A 5,341-nucleotide genomic window follows, 5' to 3' on the forward strand; every position below is an offset into this window, starting at 1 on the left:
CTTTAATGATACCTTATTACTGGTCCATTAATATCCAAAAACAAAAAAATAAATTGAGATAGAAATTAAAAACAAAAATTTATTTATCTTGAATATGATTATTTATCTTATCATATTCATATTTATTTAATTATATTTAACTCTACCAGATCATACAGAGTATTTGGGACCCGTTCCTATCAATTTTTTATGAGATAAAATTCTTAAAATCTTCTCAAAAGATAGATATTATTTTGAATTTGAAACTCCTCGTAAAATATAAATGTCTCATCTTGCTGCAAGGAATTTCCAAGGCTTTTTTGGAAAGTAATTTAGTAAAAAAACCTACATTACATGTCATCATCAATCTTGATCTCCATATTGTAAATAATTCATCGAAGCTTTTTTTCTTTGATAAAGAAATCTTTATATTTTTAGTGAGTATGAATTAATAGTGATCCAAACATCTAAGACCAATTTATAGTTTATAATGAATTCAAAGAGATAATGAGATATATATAATGAATACTCGATATTTGTATGTGATGCCCTATGTCTCTTCATGACATATTTATTTATACCATTGTTGTACGATGCAAGTATTCCAAATCTTAAAACGAGGCCCACTAAATGAATAATTATGATCCAAATTGAAAGCATTAATATATACTACTATGATGAAGAAGTACACATATTTGAGCAATAGTTACAAAAGTGCCACTAACCCAAGATCTAAAACTTAAAAAAAATAAAATAAATCAAAGCAGAAATTAAAAATATTATTTGAGCTTGTCAAAAGACTTAGAAACCTTGATACTCTAGACAGCCCTAGAAATTAAAAATATTATTTGGCCTTTTAGACCTATATACTCTAGACAGCTAGATCGCCTACTTTAGGTCTTTTAGACCTAAATACGGGTAATAGCATGCCTTAAACTAGGTTAAGATTATCTTATATCATCATCATATTTTATGTTTATTTCATCTTTTTAAAACTCCACTGCCGTATCTAACAGATTATCTAAGACTCAATTCTCCATGAAATTCTTGAAATCTCCTAAAAACATATTATCATAAACTTCACACTTCCGTTTAAAATAATATTTCGAGAGCGATATTCTCTTTATAATTAATAATGTTGTTTGTTTGTAACTAATGAGACGAGGACACCTCCCTAAACTAAGACAAAAGGAGAAGAAGAATTAACTATAATTTTTAGATAATTGCCTGCTAATATTGGATGTGGAATGTGAGGAGGAGAGAGTGCTGCTTATTGCGTTGTCACCAAGTATTGTAGTTCGTTTTATGGTCGGAAAGAAATCATTCACGGTTTTTGGCTTATGGCGCCCTTGATTCCGGTCCGATCGGGAAAACTGGCGATCGGTTGACTCGTGGATGATTTTTGTAGTGATATCTTGGCCTAATAATTTTTTTGAGGATGATATTACTCGTGGTTTGATTCTTGATTTCAGCCCTCTCATCAATATTGACATATTTCCAAAGGAAATTATGGTAGCATTTAAGGTACTAGGCGAACTTTGCTGTCAATAGTCGAACCTTTTTTATAGAGATTATATAAAAATTCATCTCTTTTATAGAGACTAGGTTGTCTTAAAATCCTACTCTAGTCAACGTCGAGTTTTCAGACACACAGGATCATTATCGGTCGCTTTTCTTTCTATTCGTACATAAAAGTGGAATAGAATATAACTTCATCATGTACGTATGTGCGTTTTGGGTGCATGTTTGTCTGGTGTTGTGGATTTTTCAGGTTCTAATTATTGTTCAGAGTGGAGGTTCTACAACAAGATTAGTTTCACGAGATTTGACCATACAGCTTATCCTTAACTATAGTAGGACAGAAGCAAATTTAAGGTCTACTTATTTTCTCTTCTGTGTTCTCTTGAATACGGTCTTTCTTTTTTCCATTTAATTTATTTACTTTGTTTAATTTAGAATGGATGAGGTTGCACAAGCTGTTGCAAAACTAATTGGACTAATTTACAATTGATTTTCTTGCGCATGCAATTGAGGTTTTTAATCATTTATGGTTGGAAGTTTTATTATTGATTTGTTGGCCTACTTCTCTGTCATTTCCGCATGATGAAGCAGCTTTCACCTAATTGGACTCTAAAAAGTCTTCCTGTTTGCTCAACTATTTTTGGGTTGTTGGTTTTGCTTCATACATATGTTGAAATTTTATGCTTTGCTTATGTTCTTAGTTGAACTGTGCTAGTGTTATTCTTGATCAGATTTCTTCATTGTATTTTACAATCTGATAATGGGTTGAACTGACAATCTTTGCTGGACTCGTCAACTGATGGTTCAGGTGACTAGCCATGCAATCTCTCTCTCTCTCTCTCTCTCTCTCTCTCTCTCTCTCTCTCTATATATATATATATATATATATATATATATATAGAGCTACCTCATTAGTAATTGTAGTTCTGTAAACCACACTAACCTACTAAATTTTTACAGGATATCATTCTTTTCTAGTTTCTAACATAAAATTCTGGTTATTCTGAATTGCCAAGATATTAGAGATTAATCATCTATTCATTTTTTGGCATCCATTACTGTTTATTATTTGTAGCCTTGATTGCAACATCACAATAAAATACATTTCTTGATTTTGTATATCACTCCCTATCTATCTTTCTTTCTAAATCATTATCCCCTACCATTGGCTGACAGTTGTCATCACAGATCAAAAGAATGTTGTTTCAGGATGGTTTTATCCTATATCAGAAATTCGATAAATCATCGGAGATCATTACTGATTATCAGTTGTAGGTTTGTTTAGTGTGCACTTATTTTTCTTGAGCTGCAAAAATATACATCAAGACCTCCATTGCTAATTAAAACAAAATATAATTTTCTTTCATGTGGTCAATCTAAAAAATATATATATTTTTAATTTCTGGGAGATGTGATAGTCTAGCATATCTATATCATCATATAGTGCATAATACTAAAGGGTTTTATTGCATTAGACAGACAAAATTTTCTTTCTGTATATAGTTTCTATACCAATACCACATTATCCAACAGATTACTTGAATTGATACATTCAAATCCTTAGTTTTATGTTAAAGAGTAAACATAAAAAAACAAAATGTATCCTTGTAAATCCATCCAAATATTGATCATATATGTATCAATTGATATTTATTGGTTCAACGAAAGATATGAACACAGCCCATGGCTCAGCCTATAATAGGCTTTAATAGCCTACAATCCATCTTCCGTTTGACTAAACCCTATATCTAATTAGGAGAGAGTGGGAATGCAAAATGGAGGTAGAAAAAGGGTAGCAGTAACGGCGAAAATTGCTATAGCATCTTGATTCAGAAAGGAGGAGAACAAGACAGTAAAACAAGAGAAAGAAAGGGAAGAAGACAAGGACAATACAGTGAGACTGTTCTCAATCATCCAGTAGTATTTTCATCTCAGGTTAGATCAGATCTACAGTAAATTTTTGATGTGATTACTTGGGGAGAATTTAGATATTATGCATAGTGATGTGATCCTTATATCCTAGTTATTCTCTAGTGATTATTGCTAGAGTTTAGGATAAGAGATTGAGATTTGTATATTTATTATTCTCATAGTGGATTATTTCTAGTTTACCCTATGGTTTTTACCCTTCACTTTGGAGGGTTTTTTACGTAAATCTTAGTGTCATATTTAATTATGATTTTCATTTAATTCCATTGCGTGTTATGGCCTGCTAGTATTTGTTTATATATAAAAGTTATTTCTCTTTATATCCCATCAACTGGTATCAGAGTAGGATTGTGGTAATTTAATTTTTGTGTTTGAACATAGATGCTAGTAGTGTTTCTCGCACGATTAGTTTGAATTGAAATAATTGGATGATGTGAAAACCAAGAATGGAAGATATCATATATTGCAAAGATTTGTATGGACCTTTGTAGGGGGATAGTGTAAAACCCACAACTATAACAGATGATGAGTGGAAGAGATTAGATTGAAAAATAGTTGGGTTTATTCAATAGTGGCTTGATGATAGTATCTTTCACCATGTTTCTACTGAAAGTTATGCATATTCTCTTTGGAAAAAGTTGGAAGGTCTCTATGAAAGGAAAAAACTTATCAACAAGGCTTTCTTGATTAGAAAACTTGTAAACCTGAAATATAGAGAGGGTGCTTCTATTGTTGAGCATTTGAATGAAATACAGAGTATCACTAACCAGTTATCCTCTATGAAAATTTCTCTTGATGATGAGTTGCAGGCATTGTTACTTCTTAGTTCATTACTAGAAAGTTGGGAGATACTGGTGGTTTCCCTCAGTAATTCTACACCAGATGGTTTTGTCACTATGAGTCAAGTAACAAGCAGTTTGTTGAATGAGGAGTTGAGAAGATAGAATTCAGCAACATCTCAGAATGATTCACAAACACTTATATCAGGGAATAGAGGAAGGTTAAAGTCTAGAAGCAGTTAACGCATGGGTAGAAGCAAGTCAAGATCAAAAAAAGATATTATTTGGTATAACTATGGTGAGAAAGGACATTACAATAATCAATGTAAGCAACCTAAAAAGAGCAAGAAAAAGGAAAAATAAGTGGAGTCTACAGAGTCAAAAGATAATATCACAACTACAATGCAAGATGGTGATTATTTGATTTTGTCTCATTCTGATGATATTTTTGCTAGTCATAAGTAATGCGCAGCAACCCAATCACGTGAGTGATGGCACGTGTGACTTGACACAAAATCTTTTTACTTATTATATTTTAACATTTATCACTTTATATTAACTATTGTATATATGCATGTATATATTGTGATATCCTTGGATTTATGTAATGGAAATCAGATCATGATGAGATCACAATAATGAGACCGATTCGCTTTTAAACACAGATCTTAAATAATCCTGGTTATAGGTTACTCGAGAGGGACATTGAGATAACCGAACAGACTGGTGTATTGTATACCCATCCATATGATGGATGTAGCTGGTCTCATAGCTGCTCGTGTGGGGACACTAGGGATATAGTACAAGTACTTATTGGAGAATGAGTTCACTGATTGATCCGTTTATGAAATGCTAGATGGTTGATGATACTTAATTGTTAGACAACGATTCCGTAGTCCTAGTGGTGTATCTGGTCCTTAGACTTGAGACACCAAGGATGTCATGTATGAGTATTCCATTCTTTGATACTGGACTTATAGGTTTGGATGTCCTAGATTTTATACAACCGGTCATTAGGAGTGGTAGTCAACCTTACAAGGGCTATTAAGTGTCAATGGAGGATCATCCACTCTCGATGTCATGAGAGGAATATCTCATGTGTTGCTCAGAAAAATTTTTGGCCAGGGTCATTC

The sequence above is a fragment of the Musa acuminata genome, chromosome BXJ2-5, assembly GCF_036884655.1.
Source record: "Musa acuminata AAA Group cultivar baxijiao chromosome BXJ2-5, Cavendish_Baxijiao_AAA, whole genome shotgun sequence".
In the NCBI taxonomy this organism is placed as follows: domain Eukaryota; kingdom Viridiplantae; phylum Streptophyta; class Magnoliopsida; order Zingiberales; family Musaceae; genus Musa; species Musa acuminata.